Raw genomic sequence first — 14,352 nt, 5'->3', positions numbered from 1 at the left:
GAAAATAGGAATGTGTATTTACAATAGAGATTATTGTATTTGGTCTCTTCATATCTACTATGAGGAATGTTCACTTTCTGCCGTTAAAAATTCACGTACTATAAACATTATAGATGCAAGGGCTCCAATTGTGCAAATTCTAGCACATGATCTTAAGCCTTTGCAAGATAGGGACCTAGGATCCTAAGGCCTTGAGCAAATAGACACTCAGAAACATTTGCAGTCTCAAGCAAAGCAGGAATATGCTGGCAGATATGTTTAAGTGCTGCAGCTGGCAAAGAATCTGGTCTTTGAGGAATGCTGGAAAGTCATAGGAAAGGTCACTTTTCATATCAGAATAAAGCGCAATAGAAATACATCTGTTCAGTAAAAGGTACCTCTCTGTCACTAAAGCATGAAATGCTGTTTGTTTCTCTGCAAAATGCAATAGCTTCATATGATGACAGTCTGCATAATTCAGCTTAAAGAAATTAATTTAAATGAAATACAGGCTTTAGGTTTAATTCTCATCCTAAATCTTAGTTGTTTTTTTCTTTTTTAAAGAGATCTACATTAATATGTGATGAAGGTGGCTATTAAATTGCTATAACCAGCGTGATTATTAGAATTTATCATGTAGTCTGGAACTTCTGAAGTACTGTCTCCAAAAGAAGTAGAAAAGAGATAAATACAGAAATAACTGAGGCATACAGCTACATGCCATACACTCCGCTGCAGAGGCTGCACAAAATGATGGCTCTGCTGGATACCTCCAAAACCTTTTGTGGTGATCCATACCGAGGTATGAGTTATCATATCCAAGCCTTTAGATAGCTGTTAATACACGTAAATGTCATGAAATAGTTGACTTCCGACAGGCCAGACATGCTGATGATGGCTCTCCCTAGATACAGTGTTGAGAACTGTGGAAACCAAGAGAATTTGGGTTCTACAGCTTGCTAACACTTCTGCACAACCTCTTCAGACTCCCTTCACATATAGATGGAGATAACTGTAACCAACTTTACATGCCATTCTGATATACTCTTAGTAAATTAACCTAAGTTTCTTTATAGATACCTTTCTAATATCATGTCATTATTATGGGGGATGACAGCTTTCCTGAAGTCTATGACTTGAGCTGCTGCTAGAAACAGGACACAAAGAATTATGGTTTGGCTTGCCAGGCACCGTGTAAAGGAATCTGAAATACCTAATAGACAATACAGCATTTACATACAAGCACTGCAATGACTGACATCTCCTAAAGGGTATGGAGACTGTGTGACTGAAAGGCAGGCAGGAACCCTGGGTAGTACTGTACACCTATTGTGTTCAGGGATAGTACACCTACTGTACACTGGGACCCAAACTTATTCTGCAGCTGTATCCAAGCTTCTAACCCCCAAAAGCCAACTGGGGAAGGGAAAGCAAAAAAGAAGGAGAGAAAGATTTCTTTGTAAAGAGGGAATTATTAAGTAACAGGAAGAGAGACAAACATTTTTCAGTGTCTGGCAGCCTGCAACAGCCGACTCGCTGCAGGGAACGTTCTCTTTTATTTATACAGAGTGTTTGCACCTAATTAAAGGCAAAGGTAGAAACGTGCAGCACTACCTGGAAGTAATTCAGGGAGCTGACAGGCGAAATAAAGGAGAAGGCATATGCGCCACTTTGTGGGTGGTGTGTCTAACACAGGGACCTGTGTCCCAGCGCTGCTGACCCTGAGAAAGGGCGATTCTTACATCACGTTATATGGGTCAGGTGTTGTCATGGGACAGGCCACAACTCATAGAAATCATTGTAAAATCATATAAATCAGTGTGAAAATCACACTTCATTTCTTGAAGACGGAGCAGTCTCAAGATAAGCATGAAGGTGGCTGGCCATGCAACAGCAGCCACAGTATGAGTGATGCACAAAAGTAACTCCCTTCTTTTTCCTGACCAACATAGGTAAACCAAATGTCTGCCTGGCTTTGGTTGGTGTTACCTGACCAGGGGGAAAGCAGTAACTTTTCCTTTCTTCTTTTCCTGCAAGCTTGCAGAAGTTTAATGGGAGAAAATTTTGCAGCAGTGTAAAAAAGTGCTCCAGTTTTGTGTTAGGGATTCTCTTTGGTCCCTGTGGGCATCTGTAAAAGGCTGGGTAGGGACAGAATCTAATACCTCGCCTCGATTGCCACCTTCAGCCTTCAGACAAGCCACTCCCATTCCAGTTTCACCCTCCTTTTCTCACACCCTCCAACCTTCACCAGCCATGGTCTTCAGTTAGATGAGAGAGAGCAGTTAAATTCAAGGTTACCCGCACCTACTTAGGTGGTACCTGCTGTGACTCATCTTCTCCCTGGGCACCAAGCAGAGGAAAGACAGTCCCTTTCCACAGACCTCAGTGACGCTAGGAACCTCCTCTGAAGCAGTGTCCACACAAACACCCATACCTGCATCAGTGTGGTGCCACACTACAGGTGATGCTCTGAGATATACTTCACTGGCCACACAGAGTCAACATGGGCCAGCAAGCAACAGCTGAACTCCAACATTTATCACAGATCTCAAGACCTTCTCTATCCACTCCCATCTTCAGTCCCTGCAGACACCAATGAGTCCCATTGCACAGAGACCCAGGAATACTACAGGGCCAGAGCACCCATGGCAGGAAGAGTTTGGCTCTAGCAAATTCATGAGCTCCAGCAGCTCAGCTTTGCTTTGCAAAGGCACAGGTCTAGTTCTCCCTTTTGCAAACAGAACCTTGCAAATACGGGAGAAGGAGGTGTGCAGAAAGCTTGAAGTGGCATCTCTCAGAGGTGCAAATGCTCCCAAGCAGGGCTGTGGGAAGTACGCAAGGCCACGTCTGTAGTGTTTGTCATGCTTCCAGCATCGCAATTAACGTGCCATTTATTTTACCAGTCACCTCATATTTTGACTTCTGTGTCTCAGCCTCCTAAAAGTTTGTTTAACTCCATTATAATGTACATTCCCGGGTCCCTAAGGCACCCTTAATGTCTCATTAGCTGTTAGCTCTGCCCTCTAGTGCTGCATGCGACACAACTGGATGCTGTGTTACAGACCCATGGCTTTGAATAAAGCCCGGCTGGTGTTTAAAAGCTGAGTGGTCAGATGCTAAACGGCCAAAAACCTACATATTGACTCAATTCGCTTGACATTTTTTCGTGCACAGCCTCTGAAATACAGCCCACCTAAACCCCAGCATTTCACAATACCAACTGGGTTAACTGAAGTTTGTTTATTGCATGCTTATGTAGCTCTGATCCACTCCACAGGGTCTCAGCTGCTGGGGATGTGACCAAGAGCAGATCGCAACTGAGGAAGTCCTTTATCTCAGTGCCTGTAGTTCAAGGTCAAGGTGGAACAAAGGCTGAGCCAAACAGAGCACAGGGCTCTGCTGAAGTGAAAGGTATTTATGGCAGGCTGTCACAGTAAATAGACATGATATACCAAAATCAGCCTCTGGGAGCTAAGATGCTCACTTCCACTCTCCTCAAATACCTGCATATCTTGCAGAGAGATATGAAAGAGATCCAGCTGTGAAAGCTAAGTGTGCTAACTGGAGGAAGGGAAAATGGGGAGTGTGGAAGGGTATTTCCTTCCCAAGTATGAATGAGCATCTGTGACCAGAAAGACTCAAAGTTTCTTCAGCATTTGCCTTTCTCATATGCTCTATTGTTTTATTGGCCTTAGTAATGGCATGCTTGGCATCTTAGCTCCAAGATGCTCAGTTCCACTCTCCTCAAGTACCTGCATACCTTGGAGAGAGGTGTGAAAGAGGTACAACTGTGAAAGCTGCTGAGTGATGTGCTAGGGCTTTATTCAAAGATCCTTGGAGGAATTAGCATGAGAGAGAGTAGATCAGAAAAGCTAATGTGGGTGCAGATGGTACCAAACCACTGTGGGAGCCTGGGGCACCGATGCCTGGAGAGAAGGAGAATAGAAGAAAAAGATCAAGCTCTTCAGGTCTTTGCCTGGGGCAGCCTAATTCCTGTTTTCTCAATCCCCCCACATCCCTGCCCACTGTGGCTTCCCATCTTTTCGGGAAAGACATCAGTTTTTTGTCAATCTCTTCTCCTGCATCTTCTCTCCAGCTCTTCAGCTTGTGAGACTTGTGCGGGCACTCAGCTCTTGCAGCAGGAAGAAGGTTGAAGAAGTAGGGCCAGATTTGCTGGACAGACAGAGGGCCAAGAAAAGTGCAGTTGACACAAAGCCAACATCAGGGTGCTGTGCAAGGTAATGGTATGAGCAGGGGGCAGTTGTGTTGGGCTGTATGATGATACTGAGAATGTTGTTTCAAAGCAGATCAAATACGTAAGCAACTCACAACAGCAGACCTACCTGCCGTCAGTTTTATAGTGGCCAGGTTACACCCTGGGGACACCATCTTGCATCTTCTCCCTCTCAATGCAACACTCCAGTTCGTGTCAAGGAAAGTGGATACACAATATTCAAACCATAATCACTGGCCAGATACCATCCACAACATCTAAAGTTCCACCCTTACAGTAAGTCCAGTTGTCAGGAGCTGATTAACACTTAAACAGCTGTTAAGTGTTCCCTACAAGCCATAGTGACAACTGGGGTTGGGCAACAACCTAATTTGTGTACCAAGTAACTGGTTTTAACAGTCTGTGAGTCAGCCCCTTGAACTGGTCAGCTCGTGCAAACAGGTTTGAGTTGAATAATGTGAAGTTTTATAATTGGTGTATCCACAAATGTAAGGCTACTGACACTGCAACCATCATGTTTTATTGCTCACGACACAAATAGTAGTGGGCTATTATTGGCTAAAAAATACATGTGTGTTATTACGTTAATTTTAAACTGACATGAAAACACACACTCTTAGCAGTGGAAGGAGCCAGGATATTTTTATATTAAAATATTTATTCATAAAAGAAAAGAAGTATTCTCCCTCATTTTGGAAAAGAAAAACCAACACTGTGTGTCCTCAAAGAACTGATCGTTTCAGCTCTATAAGTAAATCTGTAGTAACTCTGGATGCTGGGCCAGTCCAGGGGTTGACTATTGCTCTTGAGGAGATGACTCATTGTATTTCGAATATGTAAGTCATATATTTCATTTGCAAATGAAATTGAACCGTGCCCTGGAGTTCAGAACATCTGCAGTTTGTAACTGCACAAAGAGGCTGGTAGAACTGAATCCAAACAGAAGCTTTTTGTGAGTACGTGCATGCGTGCATGCACACGCACACATGGGTGTGCTCGTGCGGGTCTATGAGACAGAGGCAGGGAGAGAACGAAAGAGAAGCATTTTCCTTGCTCCTTCATTTCTGCAGCTCAGGACCTGGCAATAGGTGATTTCCAGGCACAGATCTAACGTTGCAGACCTCATCATATGCTGATACCTCCACAAATAGATTTGTAGCTAAAGCTTCCCACTTGGAGAACTTTTTTCTGTGCGGCTTATGAGCATGTGATGTGTTTCAGTAAATGTCTGATAAAGATGCTCTAAAGCATGAAATGAGGCTAGAGTTAAAGCTCAGTATTTGCAAAGAAAAATGTTATGGAATAGGAAGGTCATTTTTGAAGGTAACTGATAAAATATTTGAATAAATAAACCGGTATTTAATAGTACAATAAATATTATCTGATTTCAGTAGCTGAGGCACTGCTGACCAAGCTACTTTATTAAAAGGTGATTTGAAATCAGCAATGTATTACTGACCAATGGATAGTGCCTAAATTAAGACATGCTCATTCTGTTTCAGTCTATGACTATAGAGTATTTACCAATCCATCTTTTCTCTTTATCTGACTGTTTTTTTTGTGGTGTCTTTCAGTTTGTTCGTTGCCCTCGTGGAGCATATTCTTACTAATGAGACAAGGAGTCTTCAGGAAGGAGAGGTGGATGCATGAGAGCTTTGCAGATGAATGCAAGTCCAAATATTCTGTGCCTCTGAACGCAATAGAGAGAGGTTTATTGTTTCAACATTCTTTATTAGTCAGGGTTGTACCACAAGAACATTCTTGGCTTTCCATCCAAGTCACAATATTGCTGCTTCTATGGTTCTCCTTAGACTTCTCTGGTTTCTTGTTCAGCCCTCAGTGAGAATCCTTCCACCCAGGTAGAGTGTATAAGAAACCTCTTATTTTGGGCTTTGCATTTGAAATCTGGGGGATAAAAATTCCTGATGTTTACCCTAGATTAAATATGACTCACCAACTAAGTATAGCAGAGGTAAATCCAGCCTCCTGACCTATGTACATAACTTACTGACAGCTCTTTCTTCCGCAGGGACACAGGATGTACAGAGTGGCTAAACAGGGAGCTAAACATGATGCATCTATTTCACAAGCTGTAAGAAAGCGTAGATGAATGTTATTGCCAGAAATCTTGCAAATTCACTGACAGATTTGAAAGGAGATGGGAGGTAGTTCAATGTACATTGAGGACAACTTGGATTTTGGGGGCAGAGACAAAAACATCTAAAAGTCTAATAAAAGAAGAATGAAAAGACAATTCTACATCATATCATAGGGACAGGAATGCTACAAGAGACACACTAGCAAAAAATATACAGAGGGATAAAACTGGAAGAAATTCTGAAAATGAGAACTTTCTACTTTGAAGAAATAGCCAGAATTCAGTGTGTTTTGCTGAACTACTCCTTCAAGCCTTCTGACAGCCAGACACCACATATAGTCAGGCTATAGAAGAGTAGACAGTGACAGCCCTCAGCAGAGATATATATCTGCTAGAGGAAACAAATCTTGCAGGTTTCATTTCAGACCTAAGAACTTAAAGAGTGTTCCCCCAACCCAACCCTCAAAGATCCTGAATTTCAAGTTAACTTGACCCTCCAGAAGACACACATACATGCAGAACATGAGCGTGCAGCATTTCAAAGCTTGAGAACACCTGGTCTCCAAAGGTCCACGTGCTGCTGACCATTTGCTTAGGCAGGGCTAATCCTTAGTTAAATACTGGCACAGCTTCAAATCATTAATTACAGATACAGAGCTATTTATGGTGCTGATAGCTTCCAGAGCCCCAGAGCAGCTGCTGCACTAAAAGGGTAAGTATACGCAGGATGATGTTTCCTCTTTGTTTGCTTTGCTTTCTCTCTTTGTTTTGCTATGTCTGTGAACACTGCCAAGCCTCCCATTTCATCTCTCTTTCCACCCTTGTTTTCCTTTGTTTTCTATTTCATCTATTAAGTTGCTACCCCTCCTACCCTAACTCCTAACTGAAAACTTCTCATGTTTTTATTCATATCAATTTGTTCACTTTCTTACTTCTGTCATTCCACCCTGACCTATGAAAAATCAAAGATGAAGGGAACGAGATGAAGGATTGTGACTCTAGTGAGTTATTGCACATCTCATGCTGTTTGGTATGTGTAGCCTTAGCATAGGGCTGGGGCTTGACTTGAGAAATAGCAATTTTTAGTTGGAAAAGAGAAAGCCTTCTAGCACACGTGGTTTCTGAGAAAACATTATCTGAGCATACCCTGAAGGCTCGGAAACCAAAGGCAAATAAAAGGAACCTCAGATTGATTCTTTTTAAGCCAGAAGGCAAATAAAAAGGAACTCCAAATTGATTATTTTTAAGCCACCCTCATCACATATGAGTTTGGAACACTTAGCACTGGCAACACTGCAAGACAGATCAAGTGTAGGATTTGCCAGAACTCAGTCTGAGCTTCCTCCATATGTTTGCTTCCTCTTTTACCTATTTATTAGCACAGGATTTCTGAAGACTGACCACTGAAACCTATCACCTACAAACTAGCAAACCAGCAGTGCGCACCCTGAAAACTGGGGAAAAGAAGAAGCAGGGATTGAAACAAGGAATAGAGGAATTCTGTGAGTGCTGTGCTTCCTCCCTTCTCACTTCCTAAATGAGGATGGGTGCTGATTTCGGCTCCGAAACCAATATGCTCTTCTGCCTCATTTCTAGGGCACGTGTCCTGGTGTGGCCACAGATAGCAAATGATGACAAAAACGAGTGGTACTGTGACAATGTAGGCAAGTGGTGAATATGATTTGTTCTCAGGTTCCCGAGGGTGAGAAGGGCACATGCTAAACCAAAACACCATCTTCCTCCTGGGTCTGGAGGGGATTTGGTTTCCTCCAAGTTGCTTTGATTTGCTTTTAACACCCTTAACGATGTCTCAGAAATGGCCTAGCTTAAATGAGAAACTTCTCCAAATTATGATGTACAAAACAGCGTTTAACTCTCATCTTCTATTTTGTTTTGTTAGGAGAGGGAGCAGCGGCATCAAAAAATAACACAAGTTGCAAGTGTTCTCTGTTCTTACTTGTTCCCTTCTGTTTGTGAAGCTCAGGTGTCTGGCACCCTGGTAGGTGTCATGGTATTTTTTTGCCTGATTACCATGCTGGAAGACACACAACATGCTCCTCTCTGTGCAGCTTCTACCTGATTTTTCAGTCATTTTCAGGCATGAATCCATCCATTCCACTCTAAGCTGATCTAAAGCTCAGAAATCAGAAAGAGCGAAATGCATACAGGAAATAGCATACAATGAAGAAAACCAGCTATTTACAATTACAGAGACTGGGTTTTTCCAAGAAATTCTGATTTGTGTATTCTTCTGCCCACAGTGTTTCAGTGTCTGCGCTGGATAGTTTGATGGATCTGAACTGGAATGACGTTCCACACAGAAGAGACAGAAACAAGTGCAGAAACCTTGGCAGTGCTGCTGTTGGCTGTTTGCTGGTGGTGAGGATATGGAGACTAATCAACAGTGTAGCTCAGGACACGGTGAGTTAGGGTTTAATTCCTGAGAGTAAGCCATGGAAAGGATTCAGCAATCCCTGTCCAAACTGAGCCTAACACGAGAGATTTATGGGTGTATTGTAGCGATGCATGCCCACGATGAACATATGTATGTTGTGAGGAAGCTGAATGTTTCTGAAGTCTCAGAAATAGTAGGAGAACATAGATGCAGGTTCACCTTTACAGAAGTGCATGAAGCTCTTTCTGCATGTTAACATCACCCTGTTCCTCCTCTAAGTGCAGGCACACCTATCCGCCTCCTGAACCTTCTTGTTGTTTTGAAGCTTTCATGTTACTGGGTAAACAGGGATAAAATGGACTCTAAACTTATCCTGCCTCTTTAGGTGCAATGCACAGGAAGGTGCTTAAAATCAGCAACAGTATCTGAGGCTGAATGGTGCATTTAGGAGCTGGCAGAGGCTGGCTTTTGAAGCAGCATCTTTTTGAAAGTCAGAGGGTCTCAGATACAGCCAAACTGTTTGAAAAATTCCTGACTGTAATGCTCATTTGTCCAGTTCATAAATCTGCCTTTCCATTCTTCAAAGTGCCAAAAAGCTATCTAGCCAGACATCCAGCTTTTATAAGACAGTCTAACAAGCTGTCTGGCTCAATTAGTTGAACTCTGATGGTGCTCCAGGTTTTCAGTCAGTAGACCACTTTGTAAGGAAAATATCTACTTGCAGACCCCATTCCTTTCCGGTACCGGTGGCTTAATCTACCACATTACAGTTCTAAAATGTTTTATTCAGTGAACCACAAGAAAAAGCTCTGCCGTCCATCCACACACCACAATTTCAGCTCCTCAGTTCCTCAGCCTTGTTTTCTTGGCCTTCTTCAGTGTAAATGGTGGAAGTGATACTCTGTATGGGCTGGTTGTGCATAACATGATGTGAAAAATGGAGAAGCTGCATACTAGGTTAAGACTGAGGGATTCTGAGTACAAAAGTACCCTTTGGGATTTCTTCAGCCTGAGCTCACTCTGTTCTTAGATAATACCCTAACAGGCTGTTCTATATGACTGCAAGTGGTCTCACAGAAGCAGGACTTGATATTACTAGGTTAGACTCTATATGGTTATATCCAATTGCTGTTTCCATTATAACTTCTAGTGAAAAGCTGGTGTGGCTCAATGAAACAGAAACAGTCCTCATCAAAGCACAGTTGGGGCTTTTAATCAATGAAGAGTAAAATAGCCACTAGAGTTACAGTTTTGTTGTGATGCCACTTCCTGTAATATTACAATGCTTAAGAAAGTAACTGTTTTCCCCTCTAACTGCCCAACTAACCTAATTCTTCAAGTTCTACCCTTGGCAGTCAGCATACATACAGAGCAATTTCTTTTCTCCTGACAGACACACAGAGGCATTCTCACCTTTCTGTGTTTCTACTGTTGGCCACTAATGGCTTCAGCAACATTCCCCCCAGTGTTCCCAAGAACTTTGGTGATCCCTCACTAGTGATGTAGGCATCAGTAAGGCAGCCACACAGACAAGACTTTGAGGAACAAAATCCAACCAGACCTGAAAAACCGAAGACTCAAAATGAGTTGCTCCCCACCAATTTCATGCACGGTTTTCTTTTTTACATGTTGGCCAAGCAAAACTTATTCAAATATGCTCTGTTATCTGACTGAAAATTGACAGTGATAAAACTCTGTATTGCAACACAGAGAACAGGTAAATACACAATGGGAATGCAGTGCTAATAGAGCTTATATGCTTTTTGGATTTACTGTGCTTCAGCAAGCAAATTCAGCAAACCTGTGTTTTTGTCTGTGCTTAGTTTTTGGATTTTGATCAACCTCTAGCAATACCAGATGAATCCAGTTAAGATGCTACTTCTGTATGCTACACGGTTAACTGTGTGCAAAACTTTCAGCTAAGTGCTTAAGGCACAACACAACTTCTTATCATACTGTATGAAGCAAGTATCAGAGAAGAAAAGCTATTTTTAAACTAGTCTCACTGTCTTCAGCCTGTTTTAGAGCAGCTCTTGTTTTCATAAACTTCACAAGTTCATACGCTATTTTTATGAGAGATAATAATCAGGATTGTGCAGACGGATGTTGGCACAGTAACACATACAGTAAAACATTTCTCAAAATACTAGTCATTATTCTCAATTATGTTTTCTGTTTGATTGTTAAAAGCCAATCTTGTTGACCCAGCAATATACACTTGGCTTTGCAGCCCCTGTTGCTGCTCAGTAATGTCCTGGGAAATCCTATGCCTTTGAAACTCTATGCAAATCATCTAAAAGGAGCCAACGTTAACACTCAGTTTGAATTAGAAAATAGGAAAACACAAGAAGTAGTTTAAGGACAAAGCTGTCTCCAGCTAAAATTAAGCACTGATTCACAGTGACAGTATGAAAACACTAAACTGTACATTAAAATTCCTAAACATCACTGCTATTCACAGCAGGCCAATGCAAACATTCGTTACTTCTGTGTCTGAGAGTGAATTTGTAAGTTAGGAAAATGATGTCAGTATCAAAGAATTCAAACCTAATTTTATCTGATTGGCGAGTGAGTCCGAGTACTGAGATACTAAATAAATATTTGACAGCACCATTCCATAGTATAATTTATTTCACATATGCACTAAATTAAAAGGAAAGCTTTTCTAAATTGCAGGCAATTTCCAGGCAAACCACAAAGCAGGACGATGGTGATGGCTACCATTGTGTCCTGGTAGAGCACCTTCTTACCCTTGCAAAGGTCAAGAGAATTTAGAGCAAATAACCAAAACCACGAGGCAGAGATTGTTACAGGAGGTCCACTTCTGTCCCATTTGTGACAGGGAATTCAATTGTATACCACTGACTGCTCCTGCTCATGGGCGAGGAGGAAACAATGCTGAATGCCTGAGCTTGTATTTGTGTCAGTAGAGCTACCACTATGGATAAGGAGTGCAGAGTTTTGCCTAGCAATGCACATTGCTGGGAAAATTCATTCCAGCACGATAGGGTTGTTGTAAAGATCCTGTTTAAATCTATGATGTTTCTCAGTGAGCAAGTGGAAATGTGTTATTTGTGCAATGACTGATGCACATGGGCACACAATGGCGCATGGAGAGACACAGGAGGTATGCAAGAGCTATTAGATGTGATGCACAGGCACAGAGCTCAGATGTCCTTCCAAAGAGAAAACTGAGATAAAACATGCACCATTTTTGTTGTTGTATGCTGAAACAGAAGGTGCAGAGACACTACACTTCAAGGTCCCCACAGTTTTGGAAAAGGTAAGTCTCTTCAGTGATTCCTACCAAAGCAGAGTTCCTATGAAAAGCTCTGCTGTTTAAGATTCAGGCAGAGGAGGAAGAGTTTCACGTAATTACAAGAATATAGAGTTGCATTTTTAATACTGTAATTACGGAGATGGATAATCAACCTGGCTTAGACCTTTCTGAAATGCTAAGGTCAAGGTTAGAACTGAAACGCCCTCAAACTGAGAGACTATTACAGAGAACTGTTATTTAAACCCCCCTAGAGACAATAAATAGCTGCAAAGTTCAGCTGGGTTATAATCCCAGAGGACTTATCGAGGGCAAAGTTCATAACTAATCATGAAAAATATAGGTAATATTTAAAGTGCAAGCCTTATCTATATGTAAAACCATATGCTTTTAAAATACTGCAAAGTACCTGTTACTACAATGTTTTGGATGTTAAATGCAAACCAAATAGGATTCAGTAATAGTTACACTTGCAAAAACTGAGAAAAATCTCTTTATTTTTCCCCCTGTTAAAGAACAAGGAGGAGAGTGGTAGACATCTATTTATCAAAAAAACAAACAAGTGAAATGGAAATGAAAACTCAATTTATGTGAGGTTAAATTCAGAAACACATTTTTCAGGTTTTTTTTAATAGCACATTTTATGTTTCCTGCTTCATTCTCTCCCATAACATAAAGAAGCCTGGAATATCTACTGATTATTCTAAAGATCATGAAACCTTAACTAATATGGCATTAAAGTACTTGAACTATTAAAAGGAAAATTGATACAGGCAATATTGGAGGTTCTACGTTAATCTTCCATCTCGATCTAACAGGTTATATGTGAATATGCATGCTTTCATCTTCTTGATGTATTTTGTCATGTACACAGGGTCCTTTCTTTTTCTACAGAGTGCTAATACAGAAAAATGCATTTGTTGTGAAGCTTCGGTAATACAATACAGAGCCTGTATGGCACTTTGGCATTGTTCTGGATGAAAAGCACTACATGCACGTAAGCTGTGTCATTAAAAAAAAACATTTGGGAGATTAGAAAGAGTGAAAGAGAGAAAGAAAATACTGGTGGCTAGGAAGTCAATATTTTCTCTTCTTAGGCTTATTGTGCCACATAATTACCAGTGTGAAGTAACTGCTCACCTTATTTATTTACCATTGCAAAATAAACTCTCTTTGTGTGCATGGATGTTCGGTTGCAGTTTGGAGTTAACTACAATTCATGGCTATTGAAACGCCAGTGATAAACCGAAACCCAAACATGCAGGAGGAGCCAGAGGGTTGACTCACAAGTCAGTACTTACTCAGCTACCTGCCAGCCTTGTTTCCAGACTTCAGAGGTCTCAGCATCTTTGCAGCTTCTCCTGTTTTAAAACTTCCAGTGTAAATGTTCATGTACAGGTGCTACCATTCAATCTTGTGGGCAAACACCTGTGCCCCCAGACTGGGCACAGACTGGATACAACTGTTGGGTTTGTAGATGTTTAAAGAGGTTTTTGAATGACAAGTTTAGGTAATTCCATGTGTAATTTGTAGCAGAAGTTTGGACTGTCTGCACTCTTTCAAACTACAGGGAAATTAACTGTTAAATTTAATGGTATCTCTGAGAATATGAATGTGTGGTATAAAGCTGTGGCATACTGAATGACTACAGAATTTAATAACACTGCAATTAAACAGCTGCTGTGATGCCAATACATGATTCCAAATGGTGTCCACCTAAATTGGTGAAATTCAATTAAATATATTACAGTTACATCGGATTCTGACCACGCTTGCTTTGAGCTGAAGTGTGACACAACCTGACATCAGACAAGGTTAAGTGTCAGTCCAGAGCTGACTTACTCTTTGGTTACTACAAAATTGACAGAAAACACCTTATTTTTGTCAGGAAATAACTTGAATAAAGGAAATAGTATTTTATCACCCCAGTAACTTACTGTTTTCAATGCAATATTACTGAAAAATATGGGTTTAGGAGGTGTAAAATTTTGATATGGGATCTAAAGGCAACTGCACTGCTTTTCTTTCTGTGATCTTTAATTATATTGACTTTCTTCCAGCTTTTTCTCCTTCGTCACCTCCTGTCATGACCCTAGTCCTGTGCTGTGTTGTCCATCAAACTGTACTAGTTTCTCTTCTGGCCTTCCTCTGAGTATGGGCTTCAATTTCCTGCTGATCTACACAGCGCCTGGAGAACTGGACTGCTTTGGAATGAAGTTGGTTTACCACCCTGTGTTGAAAATGCCTCTCTAAACAGTGCAAACACGTATGTTGGTTTGGCTTATCTGTGTCTCTCAAACCCCCAATGTTACGCTCCAGTAAATTTTACCACAGAACCTTTGCAACAGGCACATTCCACCCACATGAAG

The 14,352-nt window shown here is 41.3% G+C and overlaps 1 long non-coding RNA gene across 1 annotated transcript; it reads left to right on the top strand.

Annotated features, from left to right (window-relative positions):
- The first annotated feature begins 612 nt into the window (after positions 1-612).
- LOC130611092 (uncharacterized) lies at positions 613-10,260 on the top strand. The gene is made up of 3 exons (XR_008975156.1): positions 613-781; positions 8,573-8,732; positions 10,100-10,260. It is a non-coding gene; the product is annotated as an uncharacterized LOC130611092 (long non-coding RNA).
- Positions 10,261-14,352: the final 4,092 nt, after the last annotated feature.

This window comes from Pezoporus wallicus, unplaced genomic scaffold (genome assembly GCF_028554395.1).
Source record: "Pezoporus wallicus isolate ANWC-B61680 ecotype Strahan unplaced genomic scaffold, APGP_CSIRO_Pwel_v1 scaffold_11491, whole genome shotgun sequence".
Lineage (NCBI taxonomy): Eukaryota > Metazoa > Chordata > Aves > Psittaciformes > Psittacidae > Pezoporus > Pezoporus wallicus.
The sequence above is the reverse complement of the archived record's forward strand: the minus strand, read 5'-3'. Positions and strand labels throughout refer to the sequence as shown.